The sequence below is a fragment of the Ambystoma mexicanum genome, chromosome 1p, assembly GCF_040938575.1.
Source record: "Ambystoma mexicanum isolate Mex_15411 chromosome 1p, UKY_AmexF1_1, whole genome shotgun sequence".
Classification (NCBI taxonomy): domain Eukaryota; kingdom Metazoa; phylum Chordata; class Amphibia; order Caudata; family Ambystomatidae; genus Ambystoma; species Ambystoma mexicanum.
Genome location: NC_090921.1, coordinates 1,435,520,307 through 1,435,539,063, shown reverse-complemented (window position 1 = coordinate 1,435,539,063; position 18,757 = coordinate 1,435,520,307).

Sequence of the window (18,757 nt, the reverse complement as noted above, 5' to 3'; positions counted from 1 at the left end):
AACAAAGTAAACTTAAGTGACAAAACCCTCAACCACTCTCAACCCCCTCCACCTCCCCCCACAACTCCCCCACACACCCTCACCGTCCTCCCCCTCACCCCACAACTCCCCCACACACCCTCACCTCCCTACACCTCCCCCACAACTCCCCCACACACCCTCACCCCCTCCACCTTCCCCCACAACTCCCCCACACAAGTTCCATTGAGTCCCCGAAGACTACATGAGGCTGCCATGTCAATTAATCGGCACTCCCTGGCCCAGGGGGTGGCATGTCTTGTTGGCACTGTGTACTGGCCAACCTGCAGAGCAGGCTTGTTTGCATGGAACTGCAGGACGACGGTGTGGCCGCCTCCTGAGGTTGTGTGGCGGGATGACCTGTCTCCATGGCATCCGCAATGCGCCCTAACACCTGCCGGAGGGCCGAGACCTCCTCGCAGAGGCGGCTGGTGTTGTCTAAGAAAGATCTCACCATGGAGGCAGTGTTGTCCGTAATGGACCAGCCTAGTGCAGCTAACTCCGTACGCCACTCCTCCCTGGCCAGCCTGTTGTCCTGTACGAACTCACGCACAAGGGCAGTTAGCAGGTCAGCCCACTGCAGCCCTGCAGGTGCACCTGTGGAGGTATTGGGCCCCTGGCTGTCATGCTCAGCCTGCTCAGCCTCGCCAGCCCTGAAGTGTCCCTCTGTGTGCTCATGACTGGACTGCTCTGGGGTGGTGGCGTTCCCGGTATCGAATGATGATACTTGGGGGGATGCAAATTGAGTTGGGGTATGGACCACATCCAATAGATTGTCCTCCATGTGCCCCATATGTCCTCCTGTGTGTCATCCACAGTAAGGGGTGCCATGGCTGCCACCTCCCCAGCCAAACTCGACTCCTCTGAATATGGTGCCTCCCATGTGTGATGAGGCTGACCAGTGGGTGGAGCTGGGTGTGGTGCTGTGCCCGCCACGGGCCTTGGTGGCACAGGTGCAATGGGTACCTGGGGTGGCTTGGATGCTGGTACACAGCGCCCCCTGGCTTGTCCCCTCAAGGTTGAAGGCTGGTTGCTGTCCTCCTGGGACCTCTTCCGGGGTGTGGCCTGTGCAGGGGTTGTGTCCTTCCCATCGCTGTCATGGTCGGTGCCTGTGGGGGTGGAAGAGAGGGACGGCATGAGTGATGTTTTGATAGGCATCATACATACATTGAGACAATTGCTCATCCACACAATTGGGGGTAATAGGCATTGTGTTTGGAAGGGCACATCATTTGATACATGGGTGGTTAATGCAGGCATATGTCAGCATCACTCATGTTGGCCATTTACAGTGCTGTCTGACATGCATACTATTTTGGACATGCACGCTGTGTGCCTCGTGGAATTTCCTACTTTGTGTGGTATGTGTCATGTACGATATTGCCTTGCACCAGGCATCTGCATGTGCCTGTGATGCATCAGCCTACTTTGTGGTGTGTGTATGTGTGTGGGCGACCATGGCTTGACTCTTCGAACTGACATTGGAGTTGACTTTCATCAGATTTGGCATAGCAGTGTTTACTTTGGACACTCCCCTCCATCGCCCGATGTTGTGGCGCCACACTCCATCTCGCCTACACCTTCGATGGATTCCGTCCCAATCATGCTTGTGCATATGTCCTCCCATGGGGTGAGCTTTATCGGGGAACTGGGCCGTCCTCCTGTTCCCATGGCCTGGCTGGGATTGACAAAGAGGATGTTGCGCACCCTTAGTCACGTTTCGTCCCATCGCTTGCGACAGTCTTTTACTGTGCGTGGTCTGTTGCCCACAGCACTAACCTTCTGGGGAACAAGTGCCCAGATCTATTTCTTCCTTTGCACTGCCTCTCTCCTCATGTTGCTAGAGAAGACTGTGTCAGCATGCTCGTGCAGTGTGCCCACCAGCATCTGGAGCTCATCCTCATTGAAATGTTCCTTTCTCAGGCGGGCAGCTCCCTTCTTCAGGGCCTTAAGCATTGTGGTCTTGGAGGTGGATGTTTTCAAACAATCAGCAGTGTCCCAGGGGTCCTGTGTGGTGATGATGGCAATGGATTGTGTTTATAAAGATGCCCGCCGTGCTCCTTCCCGTTCCTGTGCGATGACGCTACTTCTGGTTCTGCTTATTAGCAGTGACCGTAAATAGCGGTGACCGCTAATTACAGTCACCGCTATTCACGGTCACCACTAATGACGCATTGAACAATGTCGGTAGTGTTATCTGCGCTACGCTTGATGCCGTAAGTGCTTTTTGGGAGCATTTTTTTGCGGCATGGCGCTGCATACCTTACCAGCATGGCGTAAAGCTCATGCCCGCAAAGTCATAATAGTCCTCTATTAGCGGACTGGTGCCAGGACGGACACGCTATTTGCGCCATGCTGGTAAGGGACGTTACTTACCTCTAAACTCGGAATTACCCCCTTTATGTCCTTAGGAGACAAGCACTGTTTCTGTAACACTATTACTCGGGTGTCACCTTAGTTATAATAGAACACACCAGGAACTTGTTTATTCTTCAGCTTTCCTGGAATGTTTTCACAGTGCTAAGTTTGTTAGTCACATATGTTGAGTTATGCTTGTCCATAAACATCCACCATTGTATGTCAAAATAACAGTGCATGTAAAATGCAAGGATTCAGAAAGATGAATATGGACATTAAGTTTACATGAACAGTGCCCACTTACAAGGTGCTTTTTGTTCTTCCAACCCCGTAATAATTAATTTATCATATATTCTGCTAAGGAAAGATGAGGAACAAAGTAAACAGCTGCACAATTCTTTGGCCAGAAATACCAAACCTTGGGGGCACTGTTGCACGGCAACCAAAATGGCTGCAGATAGCTAAATTGTGAGCACTGCTGCCCGGCGACATCCTTTGTTGTCTTAGGTTACAGACAGCCTGCATGACTGAAAACTGTGCAATTCCTGCTGGGAGCTCCGACAGTGGAGAGATACCCACTTAGATTGGGGGTTGAGTCGACAAAGCCGCTGCTTGGTGATCCGAGCAGCATGGTGGACTGGCCCGCATGGGCCTCAATCTCCTGCCCAACTGTACAAGCTGGATTGCAGGGGTTGAGGAGCTGCAGAGACAACAGGTGGACCCACACAGCTGGAGGCAGTAGCGTAGTGGTGGCATAGCAGCCTGGATCGCCTCCAGGGGGGAGCACTTTGAGGCTCTGCCAGGCAGCAGTCTGGCTTGCAGTGATCGAGGAGTGAAGACAATTAGATGGCCCCCAGCACTTTGGGAGATCAGAGATCCTGCTGTGGAGGCTGGCCATGCCTTCTGCCGAGGAGGAGATGCCGGCAGTGGCATTTCCGACAGGGAAGCTGAACCATGCCTGGTGGTATAGTGCCTGGAGAGCCTGCAAGGGGAGGGTGGCCACTCTGGCGATAATGGTGCAGGATTCGGCAGTAATCATGCTAGAAGCTGAGCAGAGAATAGGACAGCACTGGAGAGTGTGCGGCTTGCAGTGCGTGAGGTAGACCTAGAAGGCAGTTGGCCTAGACTGATGCATCCATTTTGCTAGCATAATGGCCGAGGAACCATGGACTGAGCAGCAAGATCTGCCACACTCGGATGCAGGTGTGAGAGGCAGCTGCGGCATGAGGGCCTTAAACAGAGACTGTGGGACACGACTGGGGCCAGGCGGTCATTGCCACCCACCAACATGACTGAATGAGGGTCAGGTTCCAAGAAGCAGGGAAGTATGGGCTCCTACACTAAGCAAGGCGTGAAACCCACAAGTGACCTGGCCTCTAAAGAAAACAATGAGGAGCACAGAGTATCTGGGCAGATCCCAGGCATTCTACAAATACTCAACTGTATGCCGGCAGAATTTACTTCTGTCAATGAGAAGCTAAATTTAATCATGGCCTCAATAAACTCTCTGTGAGCATGCCTGGATAAAGAAAATGCCAGGATCACAGAGACTGAGTCACACATCAGTGGAGGACAAGGTATGCAGGCTGAAGACTCTTTACGGCCAACATCACGTGGGACGTAAAGCATATCGCCTAGAGTCACGATTAAGGGGCAACAATATCTGAATAGTTGGGGTCACCGAAAACGCAAGCAGATGGCAAATGGAAGATTTTGTGGGAAAAGTGCTGAGAGAAACTCTTGCAAATCCAACATTTTTGCCACAGTTTGCAGATGCGCGAGTCCATGCGTGAAAACAGAAATAAAATATCGAGGCTGAGTACCCCAAAAGGAAATACACCGAACACGGGTTACAAAGGAACATACAAAGTACTTTATTCTCTACTGAATACAATTACAAAAAACAGTGCAAAATCAGATAGCTATCTGCCCTCAGTACAACACAACGAACTCCAGCATGGTTCAGTGTGTTCAGTGAGAGACGCTGTACATTAGAATGCATTCGCTTTTTATACATTTTGTGGGCACCATATCCAGCCCCACTTCGGGTTAATATTTTACTTTATACATCACCAATTCTAGGGTTCGTGCCGAGTCTCAAATAACCGCATATAACTGGTTTGCCTTTAATACATGTGACAACAAGCGTATGCATTAACTGTGCTTCTAAAGTTTCGCATGCAGGTCTTCTTAAACATAAATACAATGTAGTAAGACAGATGTTCTTCATTCAGTATGCAAACACATTATCTCAATATATGCTTGTCAATTAGTTTCATCGCACAAGTGATCCCTTTACACATAGGTCAACGAAGGACGAGGTCTCAGTTCATGACCTCAACAAGTGGCCTGTAGGCAAATTACACATTAACTATGTACAGAGGTCAAGACGGTCATGTTGTATTTTGCAATTACATTGTCTACCATTTTAGCTCACAGGGTGACTTTTCCACTACGAATCCTAAAATGGCGGTTTGACCTAAAATGGCGGCCTACATAGATTAAAGGTCAGGACCTTGCAACACAGATTTCCCTCGCAAGCGACTTTCGAGCAGCTTGGCCTAGGCCAATATAAATATATTTATAACAATAGGAGGTACAATATACTTTTTATTCCGACAAACCCTCCTTTTGGCCTATGCCAAGTGCTAAAAACTATTTTGGATCTCCTTGCAAATAACTCCATGCATCGTTTTCCATGCACCCTTTATCACTATCAGAAATATCTATTGCCATTATGTCTTTTGTTAAAATATCCTTAAATACGTATTCTTTGGCAGTCTTATCTGGGGCATACATTTTATGTCCTATCGAACCTATTGCTTGTGCGCAACATCCCCCTAGTATCGAAAACATACTAGGCAGACACTGAATACAGCAACAAAGAAACAACAGAATTCCCAAAGTAATTAATAAGACCGAAAGTACCTTCTAACCCCAAGATCGCAAGAAGTCCCAGAACCAAGCGCCAAGATCCCAGTTTCCCTCGGGAACATGCACTTCAGAACTAAGGACGTGCAGATTCAGTATTGCCTTGAAGATAGTTGGGGAGGAATCTGGTACGAAAACACAGCAAGCGGACCCCACTAATTTGCATACTCCACCACGCTCAGCTAGAATGACATCTAACACCATTTGATTTTGAAGTGCTACTAATCTTATCGCCTTTTGTTCTAATGTCATATTAAAGAGTATGTCCGTGGTCCGTTTGATGGTTCTCTCCAATACTCTCACTAGTTTTCTAATATCTTCTGAATTCGCTATCTGCCCTCAAAATGCACAACTGATTTTGCTATATCTCCCAAGACTTGTGCTGGGGTGTCACCATTCTCGTCCCGCCGTGGACGAGCCTTCGAAACTTCTTTTGTACTAGCTATAAACACCCCAGGTAACAGGATCCCTAAATACCAGGTTCCCTGCCAATCCCTGGGCAACCATGGAAATGCTACATTACCGCAAACGAAATAGACAGGTTCGCCTACACACAAAGGTCTGTCTTCCCCAGTCAAATTTGCAACGTTGGCACAACCTTTAAAATCTCCCATTGACCGAGTGCCATTCCTCTGTATGCAGAAAGAAACTGAATCGGGGCTATGGTTAACAGTGTAGGAAGGAGGCATGGCATCCTTATTGCCTATTGGAGCCATTTTAAAGGAAATCAAATATTGGAAAGGACGAGACAGTTTGTCAGAAAGCCTAATAGAAGCAACATTCGGTTTACTCCTATTTGCAAAAAGCGAGCATCCCAGGGGAGTCAAAACACGTTTCTCAAAACTATTCAAATTGGTGCCATCAAAGTTCCCTGAGACGCTATCATTCCATCGGCCAAAGAACAGTGCTCTAAGAGAAGCATAGCAGGCAATTCTCAATGGTAAAGGATGAATATACCAACCTAGCCCCTTATCCCCATGTTGCGGTAAATGCGAACAGACCCAGCAATTGGATTTATTAAAAATGACATGTGTAGCATTCATGATAAGTAGTAGTGTGTTATTATGGTACCTTCATCTGTGCTGGGAATCCCGAGGGGATAAAGTTTGCAAATGTACAAAGGGAGTAGGAACAATGGGTGCATTTTCAGCAGGCAACAAAAGTTCTAAGGAATGAGTTTCCTCAAGGTACCATAATCCTAAGGCAGCGACTATAAGAAACCCAAATATCATTGCAAAAATACAGCAATACGTTTTTGGGGCCCAGGCATTTTGTCCATTGTCCTGGTTGGTCACCCCATTATTTACAAGTCCAATACGAGCGGCGGCGGTAGCAGGCATTGCAGTCTTCAGATGGAAACCCCAATGTTTGTTGCTGGCGACTCCCCGGTCGCGCAATTTCTTAGTCCTTCCACAACCCTGGCCGATAGAATCCCCTTTCTCAAATTTTGGCAAAAGCCAGCCCTCCATTACCTTTTTCCTTCCTTGAATGCACAGTCGAACCGTGCCGTATGTCTATCAGATGCACAGCAGAACCGTTCCGTATGTCTATTTTCTCGAACGTTAGTGGTACCTTTCTGTTCCTGGTACTGATTGATCAGGAAACAATGTGTTGTCACTTCCCGTTGGAAGCAACCTGTCAGAGGCAAGTGAGGAGGCTGAATTTGAAACAGTCGTTTCCGGGTGCAAAATTTGCGGAGAGTGTGGAGACAAAATGGCAGCTTCCCCAAGCCTCCTGGGCTTAGAGATATTCTCCGACACACTCTCACTGCTTTTTACTGCTTTGGGATCATCAGTTGCAGTATCAGCGGGGAGTTCTGCTTCTTCTGTAGCATGTGGTACAGGGTGAGGAAGTTTCTTGATGTGTGACGCATGGATCCAGTTCTTTCGATCAGCTAGCCGCACCTCTGTCTGGAGGACCAACAGGACCTGGAATGGTCCACGCCTGCGAGGCAGGAGGTACGCTCAAATGATTTGATGAGCACCCAGCTCCCCGGTCGGATGCCGTGGGCCGGGCCCTCGTATCGCACAGGTAAGGCCTCGCATACCCGGTGGTGAATCAAATACAGGTTTTTAGTCAATTGGCTACAATAATCTGAAAGTAGTACATTTTCACCATTCTTCAAATTTCGACATTTTGGAAGATTCCAGATATTGGCAGGTCTCCCCATTACCACCTCAAATGGAGAGAGCCCAGTCTTAGTTTGAGGGGTTGTACGCATGGCTAGTAACACGATCGGTAAGGTGTCCGGCCATTTTAATTTGGTGCCGGCACACGTTTTAGCAAGCTTGTTCTTGATGATACCGTTGTGTCTTTCTACTAGTCCGGCGCTCTGAGGATGTCTGGCCGAATGGAACCGTTTGTCAATTCGTAGCGCTGTACATATCTGTAGGATTACAACAGCGACAAAATGTGGACCATTGTCCGACCAGATAACTCTCGGCAAACCGAACCGGGGAAAGTACTCCTTTAACATGGTTTTCGCAGTGTTCTTGGCTGTAGCATCTTTAACAGGGAAAGCCTCAACCCACTTACTAAAGGCACAAATGACCACAAGGACATATTTTAGATTGTTGCATCGTTCCATTTCAATTAAATCAAAGTGGATTACTTTGAATGGGACAGAGGGTGGCCCAAAACTTCCCCTTGGGGTTGCTGTCCCCTTTCCCACATTATGTTGTAGGCAAATCATACAGTTCTGGACGTGATGCTGAGCAATTTTTGAATTGTTGTCGTTTACCCAAACTTTTTCTAACATTTTCGTCATCTGCAGGGCACACACATGCGTAGGACCGTGTGCCATTACAACCATCATCATCACATAAGCATCAGGAAGTAGCCATTTTCCATCAACCGTGTCCACCCAACACCCATCATCATCAAGTTTTTCCAAGCCCTCAGCCCACATTTTGGATTCTTCTAATGTGGAATCGGCTTGAATACCGCGTACAGACGCAATGCCCTCATCCATTACATCGGCATTTTCAGTCTCCCTTGAAACATACATTTCCGTGAAAAGATCTGTGGCAGTTTGTCTAGCTATCTGATCAGCGAAAGCGTTCCCTTTTCCAATATCATCCACAATCTTTCGATGTGCTGCACATTTTACAACTGCTAACTGAGTAGGGAGCGCAAGAACTGAGAGTAGTTGCACTATTCGGGAGCCATGTTGAATCTTGGTGCCATGCGAGGTTAAGAACCCTCTTTCCGACCAAAGTCTCCCAAAGTTGTGAACCACCCCAAAGGCATACTGACTATCATTATATATATTTACTACAACCCTTCGGAAAGTTCACAAGCTCGGGTTAATGCTATAATCTCTTCGGCCTGCACAGAATTATGCGTAATTCTCTTAGTTTCCACAACCGTGCTCAATGTAGTGATTGCATAAGCGGCTGTGGATGTACCATCCGGAAGTTTAAAGCAGGAGCCATCACAAAACAGCTCTCCATGCGGATTATCCAAATGATTATCCAATCAATTCTGCCCTTTGTTTCTTGTTCGGTCGTTTACAAACAATCATGTGACTCTTCATCGCCACAAGTAGTATCTTGCGGAAAAGGTATGAGTTCAGCCGATTAAGGACACAACACCTCTTAATTTGAATGTGAGGGGCAAACAAGATCAATTCATATCTCGTCAACCGTGCGGAAGTGAGGTGTTGGATTTGAGTTCGGTTCAATAGAACATCTACAGAGTGATGCACCATCAGGGTTACATCATGGCCTAGGACCATTCCCTCACTCTGTTTTACAGACACGGCAGCAGCAGCGACAGCGTGCAAACATCTTGGCAAAGCGCATGCTACAGGATCAAGGGCAGAGGAATAGTAACCGCACGGCCTATTCTTCCCTCCATGCTCCTGCATATTGCCAAAGCACATCCATCACATTCATGCACAAACAATACAAAGGCCTTTTCATATTTTGGTGTGCCCAAAACTGGTGCAGAGCATAATGCAGTCTTAAGCAAGTCAAACGATTGCTGGTGTTCCGAGATCCATGGCAATGGCGAAGAAATGCCCTTCTTTGTCAAAGCCACCATCGGTTTGATCACTAGTGAGAAATTCGGGATCCACAACCTACAGTAAGAAGCCATACCTATCAAGGCTCTAACTTCCTTCTGTGTATTTGGGACAGACATGCCAGAGATGTGTTTTATTCTTTCAGGTGTCAATCTTCTTCCCTCCTTTGACAGGAGATAGCCTAAATAGGCAACCTCCTGACAACAATATTGACATTTTTTAAGCGAAGCTTTGTGACCATGCTTAGCTAGATGAAAAAGTAATAACACAGTGCCCTCATTACAGGCACTCTCAGGGTCAGCAGCCAGAAGCAAATCATCAAAGTACTGAAGCAAAGTACAGGTAGAGGGCAATTCAAGGGTATCAAGTTGTTCTTTCAAAGCCCTACTATAAATACTAGGACTCTCTGTGTACCCTTGAGGTGCACAAGTAAATGTAAACGTGCGTCACCCTAAGGTGAACGCGAACAAATATCTACTATCCTTGTATATAGGAATACTAAAGAACGCATTCTTTAAGTCCACAACACTACAGTAAGTAGCTGTAGCTGGAATCATTGGTAGGATCGTCGTCACATCAGGCACAATTGGAAATTGTGGTGCCACAACTTTATTAATGGCACGAAAATCAATTACAAAACGGAATGGAATTACATTATCGCCTTTCTTGTACACGGGTAAAATCGGACTATTACACAAACTTCCTGAAATTTCTTCAATCACACCGCGATGCACAAAATCTGAAACAATACGTTTCAAAGCTTGCTCGCCCTCAACCGAAATCTTATATTGGGGAATGCGAGGCAGCCCAATTCCATGGGCCTCATTACGAGTCGGCCGTGCCGGAATCTGGTGATTCCGTGACGACGGTTACTCCACTTCCGTGACCGCAAGGTTGCGGAAAGAAGGGCCGATTATGGCAATTGTGTCACACGCAACACACCGAGGCGGAAACGGAGTCACCGCTGTCATGTAAACACCCATGGACATGGACTTTACGCCACAGAAAACGGTGCTAAACCCGTGGCCGGCCCCGCCGACACAGAAACACCGGAAGTGGAAACACCAACACCGGAAGCGGAAACACCATGACCGCGGGAAAACAACGGAAACAGAGAGGCGGCCATTATATAAAGCACAATCCACTCCCATCCTCAGACGCCACAGGTCAGATTACCTCCCTGAGACTGACAACTCATCGAATGGCATCCAGGATACCAGCACGCAGACAGCGAAAGCCGCGCTTTAGTGAGGCTGAGCTCACAGTTCTGGTGGACCACATTGTTGAGCATGCGGAAATGCTCTTTAGTGCAGACCAGCGGCGCGCTACTCAGCAACGGCGCAAGGAGGTGTGGGCAGAGGCAGCACGCAAGTGCACAGTGGTCGGTGTGACCACATGCTCTGTGAAGGACTGCCATAAGAGGTGGGATGACCTCAGGCCCCGGGTGCGCAACCTCATAACTGCACACCGCCAACACAGCACTGGCACTGGTGGAGGCCCTGCATCCCCTCTCAAGTTGCAACCGTGGGAGGAGCGCTGCAGCAGTGTCATGCACCTTGAAGGCATCCACGGCATAGGAGAGGCAGAGGCAGGAGTGAGCCCACCTGCACATGCTGGTAAGTGCACATAGTGCAAAGCCATAAGTGTGAATGGGAGTGACCCTATGGACCCACTCACAATGCCCCCCCTAACAGGGCAGGAGTGACCCAATGGACCCACTCACAATGCCCCCCCCAACAGGGCAGGAGTGACCCAATGGACCCACTCACAATGCCCCCCCAAACAGGGCAGGAGTGACCCAATGGACCCACTCACAATGCCCCCCCCAAACAGGGCAGGAGTAACCCAATGGACCCACAGACTGGCCAGATGAGAAGTAACACATCCCCAAAGCATGAACCCTGCAAATGTACACAGTGCGTGTCTGACTGGAAGCAGACACACACACACCTGAGTGCATCAATAGTCACAAGTGTGTACATGCAAGTGGTCATGGATTATCATGTTGGATGCATGTGATGGACACATCTAGTAACATCACACAACTAACAGCATGCCCTCTGTATCCCCACAGTCGAGACAAGTGACAGCGACGGCCAAGAGGCAACGCAGCAGCCACCTGCACGCACCCAACTCAGCACTTCTGCCCAGGAGGATGATGCTAGCTGCTCCAGCACACAAGCACCGGCTGCATCAGGCACGCCGGCTACATCAGGCACACCGGCTACATCAGGCACACCGGCTACATCAGGCACACCAGCATACGCCACCATCCCCATGCAGGCACCAACCCTAGCCCCGGATGATGATTTGCAGCCCATCTGCACAGCTGAGGAGGCTGCATCAAGTGATGGAAGTGCCCCGGCCATGCAGGCCGAAGCAGTACAACAGGGTGAGGGGGACAACATGGATGAGGTGTCACCCATACATGGCCTACAGTTCAGCCCCCAAGAACTGCATAGCCCCATGCGCTCCCCAACTCCCTCCATGGCTAAGCTCAGTACACGCTTGCAGCACTTGAGCAACAACAGGCCACCCTGACGCAGCTGGTGAAAAGTCAGCTGGAGGAGGCCAGGCTGCAGCGTGAGGAGGCCGTGCATCAGCGGGAGGAGGCCAGGCTGCAGCGTGAGAGCAATGCTACGTCGGTGCAGCGGCTCTCCAGGTTGATTGGACGATTTGCGGCCACCATTGTCACCCTGGCACGCCATGTCAGGGAAGGGAACGGTGAGCAATCCAGCATTGCTCAGTCAATGTTTGTAGCCCATCAGGCATTTCATGGGCGCTTGCCCACAGTCACACGGACAGTCACCTCAGCCAGCACCACCCCATCCAGCTCTGCCACTGCCAGGATACAGAGGCATTCTAGTCGGCTGACTGGAGCCGCCAGCAAGGACACGGCACCGCATAAGCGCCCCGCAAATAGTGGCATGTGGGGATGCCAGTCAACACGACATTTTGGACACAATGGGTGTAGAGGGGTGGGTACGTTTGGTTGGTGGAGGAGGTCCATTAGGGGGTTAGTTGTTTGGGGCCTGGTTGGGGGTGTGTACGTTTGGGTGGTGGGTGGGCACGGGTGTACAGTTTACCTACCCAATGCACTTTCTTACCTGGTTTATTGAAAATACAACACCTTTGAAAAGTACAACAATGAGTGGACATCTGTCATTTCATATGCAGTACAATTAAAGGGTATTTCCGGTCCTAAATTTTTATTGTCCCTACGGGTCAGCCATGTGTTTTTAAACATTAATCGGTCGATCATAGTGAAATTTGCTATGGACCTTACCCGACCTTTCGTCCACTAAACAAACGAAAAATCTCACTTTTACATAAATAGACAATTATCTAGATATTTATGGTTCTCTAGGGCTGCAAAGCATGCAGGCAATATACAAAGATGGAGTGTAAAATTCAAGCTCTCAGGGATGGCTTTACACAGAATGTTGCAAAGTAAGAATGTATGCATGTTCACAGTGAAGGTCAGCTGCTTCGATTTATTGCTTGCGGGCCGGAGTGGCCCACGACTCGCAGTATAAGGTTCTATTGTTTTTTTACCTTGACAGACAGGCACCGTGCCTAAAGACTTCTTTTGAAGGAGGGGTGCAATAACGTAAGAGATGATAAGGATGAAATTTCAGAAACAAGACCGATTTTCATGTTTGTTCACTATAAGAAAGATCGTTGGCACAGACGGATTAGTATTTAGGGACTGCATTACACCTAGACAATGGAAAATGGAAATCTAATGTAAGTAACCCTTTAGATGATTTTATACCGGAATATATTAACAATAGCGTAGCGTTAAAACCCAGTTAAGTTGTACTTGTTTGTTCAATGTGGCATTTTGTACCGCGCACTATCAACACCGAAGTGGTCCCCTGGCGATCAGGCGGCTCTGAAAAAGGCAGAGGAGAGGGGGTGAGTTAGTGGGAATAACGTAACATACTCCGTTGCACTATCCTCGCTAGCAAATAGTTTCAGGCCCAATAAATAAAATGAATAATTTTAATGAAGATCGGCTGGAGAGACTAATTTATGTTTTTAATACAGGTACATCCTTCCCTACTGTCAATGCAATAATTTCCAGACCCCGGCCGACGGGTTCTTCAGCTGCCACGTGCAGTTCTATGTCAAAAACTTCACCACCCTGACCATTTTATGGGACGATCAGCAAGGACCAATATGACCTTACGCGGTACTAGCGGCTAGAAGCAACATACCAACTGTTACGGTGGTGTAGTGCCTCGTTGTTGGAACAGCCTTGCGATTATCAGTGCGACCATAGTGCTTCTTTTATTGTTAACCAACACCCTGTGTACCGCAAAGGAACAGCGCGTGACTCAAGATGAACTTTTGCGTATCGAGAGCAAAGACAAATGCGAATCGCTGAATATTCTCTAAACATTTGACGTCAAATAAATGTAGTTTACCAATTGTACAATCTTGCTGTTTGCTTTTAAACCACAGTTTCATATTCCAAATTGTGGTGCGCTGAGTTGTGAGATGATCTGTGTTGTTTTACGGGTTCTGTGTGAAGTCACGTAGAAGTCGACTGGGCGCGTTTGGCTACGCAGCCCAGTAACGTCACGGAGAGAGGCGGGGAATATGAATGCTTTGTTGATGTCAGGCTCAGGGGCGGGGGATATGATTTAGTGCCGCAAAAGTAGGTCAGCCAGGGCGATGGGACAAGTGATAGGATTATCACATATTGTCGGCGCACAGCAGCCTGATTTATCGTTTGTTTAGTGGACGAAAAGTCGGGTAAGGCCCATAGGAAATTTTTCTATGATTGACAGATCCATGCCTGAAAACACATGGCTGACCTGTAGGGACAATTAGAATTTGGTCACTTGAAATACCCTTTATGGCATCACCATATCCCTGAAATGCTGTGGATGTGCTGTCTCTCAAAAGTAAATGCGAATCAGTGCATCCCATGTTTGTTGTCCATCTAGTGGACCCCCAGGAGGTTATGCCATCCCATCCCCATCCCCATCTCCGTCTCAGTCACCATCCCCATCTTCATCATCTCCGTCTGGGGGCATTGGAATGTTCCTGCGCAGGCACAGATTGTGCAGCATGGCACAAACAAGCGTAATTATTCCCGTCTTCACTAGGCTGTACAGCAGTGATCCGCCAGATCTGCTTAAACAGCGGAACCGGACCTTCAGTAGTCCAAATGTCCTCTCAATCATGCCACGTGTGCGGTCAAGTGCCCTGTTGTACGCATCCTCATGCCTGTTCCTTGGCCTCCGTACAGGCGTCATCAGCCATGGCATGAGTGCATATCCGGCATCTCCTACATGGGATGTAGATGTGGGAGACATGTCAGTTTTGGTAGTATCATGTCTTCATCAGATGCAGTGCAATCTTGTGTCATTGTTAATTCATGCGTATGTGTCATGCAGTGTTTTCACTGATGGGTGTTAATCTTCTATGGCCATCATAGTGGGGGTTGGCAGCTGGACATTGACCAATGCATTGGTGTGCATGTGGCTTGTGAGTATGGCATTGTGCAGTGATGTGCACACATGGCAGGGTCACTCCACAGTGATGATATAGTAGATGCAGGACGTCTCATGTACAGCCATCACGTGCATTGTGAGTGCTGTGTTGCATATTATGGGGGTGGGGGGTTTGCTGTGGCTCCAGGTGTGTGTGCTAGCGGGAGTTCAGGCTGTGTGTGTCAGGTGGCAGGGTGTGTATGGCCACACTGTGGCTACCTGTCATGTGTTGCTTTGTGAAGTTTGGGTTCTGCTGTCTATTCAGTGGATGGGCGGGGGGTGATGCATGTGCAGTCGCAGCAGCCCACTCACGTAGCTCATTGCCCTGGTCACACACACACACCCCACTTACACAGGTCCGGAGCATTGGCAGCTGTACTCACCCAATAGCCATGTGCTTTGTCCAGCATAGTGTTCCATGTACCGTGGCAATGTTGAATTCCGCAGTACCATTGATTCATGGGTTGAGTCCGGGAAACGTGCGCAGCAATGTGTAATCACTTGCGTCGCATCACATACCATCTGTACATTCAGTGAGTGGTACTGTTTCCTAATGCGGAACACCATTTCAATTGCACGTGGTACTGTCAGCTCAATATGGGTGCAGTCGACTGCACCTATACAATTTGGCATGCCTGCTATGGCATGGAAGGCCAACTTGGTGGCAATCACCTGTGGGAGGGTACGGAGTAGGGCAATCTGTTCAGACACATGGTGCAACAGGGCATCCATTACCTGAACCAGGATTATTGAGAAACAGGGTTGTGATAGGCCGTGCAGCTCACCGACTGTGTGTTGATAGGTACCGGTGCCAAGAAAGTGCAGTACAGACACGACCTTCAGGAGGGGGAGGATGGCGGTGGGGGTGTCTATGTGGCTGCTGATGTCGTCCTCTATCAGACCAGTGATGTACAGGATTGTTGGACGGTCCAGCCGGTATAATGTGTGGGTCTGTCCTGGGGTGAGGTTCCAGGGTGAGGCCCTAATGCGTGGTATTGCAGGCTGCCTGCGGGGTGCTGCCGGCTGGACAATGGGGTTTGCCATGGTTACAGGGTTAGCTGGTTGCCGCCTGCGCCACCTACGCCTCCGCCTCCTCCTCCTCCTCTGCAACATTACTGCCACCATTTTGTTGTCGGTGTTTCCATGTCCGCGCTACTTGTGATGCTCACGGTGTTTCGTATTGCCGGCAATGGAGGGGTTTCCGTGCAGGCGGAGTTTACGGGAGCTTTAACTCCGCGGTGGCGGTTGGAAGTGGTGCTATTTCTGGGTTCACAGGTCATGATTAGGCAGACGTGGAAACGGTGCTGGTATGGTTATACCGGCAGCGTTAATTCTGGACCGGAGCACTTGCAATGAGGCTCCATGTTTCAAAACTATCTTAACAGGCTCAATCTGTAAAACACCGACATCATTGTCGTCGACAGCCCACAAGCTCTCTGGTACATCAATGAATTCTGGAGGCAAAGGTCTAGTCAAAAAGTGCAAGGCAGAAGATTGCTGTGATGAAATCGTCAAACGCACTCCATCAGAAGAACAATAAATCACTTCATTTAATTCTTTTAACAAATTCAACCCCAGCAAGTTCTCTCCGCAATCCAAAGTCAACAGAAAAGGACACTGGTCCGTAAAGGGACCCAAAGAAATAGGTACCGGCATAGAAACCGGACAAACAACTGGTGTACCGGAAAAACCTACAGAAACATTGGTTTGCCCTGACAGTGGAATGTTTGGAACCCGTGAATGACCAATGGAACACTTCTGTGCTCCAGTGTCTATCAAAAACTGATGTTTCCTATTTCCCACCATCATGTCAACGTAGGGACCTTTCTGATTGACGGGAATAGGTGAAGGTTCCAAACCCTACTGCGGGCAATCCTAACGAAACATAATATTATCAAAAGGAAGCCCTTCAGATAAATATTCAGCGGAAGGATTATCAAATATATTCCTAGTGTCCGCACTCGGAGTCTGATTGCCCTGCAAAAAAGGTTGTTGAGGGTCCTGTGTAAACTGACCTCTACCAGGGCCCCCTACGCCCGGGCGACCTCTGGATCGCCTACCCATATTACCAAATGTATTATTTGACCTTTGTTGAAGGACGGGCCATTGTGCTCGCCAATGACCCTCTCGACGACAATAAGCACACTGATTAATATTCACAGGACCCAAGGGCACATTCCCCTGTGGGACATACTGACCTCTAACCTGAGAGTTACCCCCTCTGGGGCCCCTAACAAGTTGCTGCAATAGCACCTTAGTTTTTAAATCACCTTTCCGTTTTTCAATCCTATCTTTTTCATTATTGACACGGTTCTCATAGTACTGGCCATGTGCAGTACTTCTGATTGTGATTTCGCATGCCAAGCGCTCTCAGAAGACATAATCTGTGACTGGATGTCAGGCAGTAATCCACGTAAAATTTGTCCACAAATAATCTTTTCCCAGACTCTGTGCCTAAGTCTTGTCCACTGTAATCCGAGAATACCTGTTCGAACCGATTAAAGAACTCGGTAGCACCTTCAGACTTTCCTTGGACACAGGCCGTAAGCTTGTCCCAAATAATTATTTTTTCGGGAATTATGGTTTTTAATTTCGCAATGATTCTATCAGGCAGAGTTAGTATCACCTGTTGTGGTCTTTCGCCAGCTGGCCTTTCCCCATCAAGTCTAATTATATTCGCCCATGTATCTCCCAACCCTGGTATATAGTCAATAGTTCTAACTTGTTTCCATAAATCTAAGGCAGGAGTACAGGAAACAACGAATCAATGTCACCTAAGGTGAACACTGAGGATTGCAAAACAGATTCCATCTCTTTATAAAATCCTGTCAGATTTTTCCTAATATCAGGAATAGACTGTCTAATGGTGTTCACTTCCTGTCGTGAAAACGGAACATGAACAAACTGTGATACATAATGTGCAGGAATGTTCACAGCGACAATATTATTTACAGCATCGGCCGCAACCTCAAACTTCGGGACAAATGTCGGAGGAACCTCTCTCATAGGCAAATGAGATGTAGGCAACTCCGAATGCTTACTAAGCAACAGAGCGAAGTCGAGCGCTAAAGCAGTCGAAGAAGTGTCAAGTGAAAAAGCTCTCTTATAAATGTTCAATAACTCTTTGGGACAACTAATCTTCCTTTTTACACATTCATCCTGCAGGTACTCCACCATTACCTATATCACTTTCTTCTGCATTTCCAACGTATATTGACTATATGTGTCATATACCTCAACTGGAGTTATCGATATGTCTGAAATCCATCTAATCGCATCTTTCTTACAAATTCGCATTTCCTCCGATATCGGTTTACGACACGGAAGGAACCGTTTCTGTACATACATATTTCCCTCTTCATCATCCTCATTCTGTATCCTTTCTAACTCCTTTCTATACTCAAATAACCTCTCGACATGCTCATGTACCTTCTCCACAGTGTCTCTGGAAAGTGCTAAAGTATTTAGATCCCTTAACCCTTGCGGAACATCCGCATTATTTAATCTTACCCACATTATACATAACTGAATCCCTAAACCTTCAATAAAAACATTTTTCTCAGGAAAATGATCCGTATAAAAAAGTGTGAAAAAAATGCTAGCTTGATCATCCTTCTCCATACAATGCTTAGACAATGCAATTAACTCACGTTTCTTCTCTGGTGGTACAGTACAGCGAGTGACAACCTTTGACCCTGCACCATGATCGATTACAAGCGGCTCAGAACCACTTGGAAGAGAGGGAGCAGGCAAATTAGATGGAGGTGCTACAACTGGTGTGATAAAAAGAGGCAGAGGAGCAGGTGGAGGGACAAAAACCGGGGAGTAAGAAAAACAGGTTGAGTAGGAAGAGCAGGAATAACAGCAGGAAGAGGTACAGCAGCGGGAAGAGGAACATACGGAGGTGGTTCAGAGGCAACAG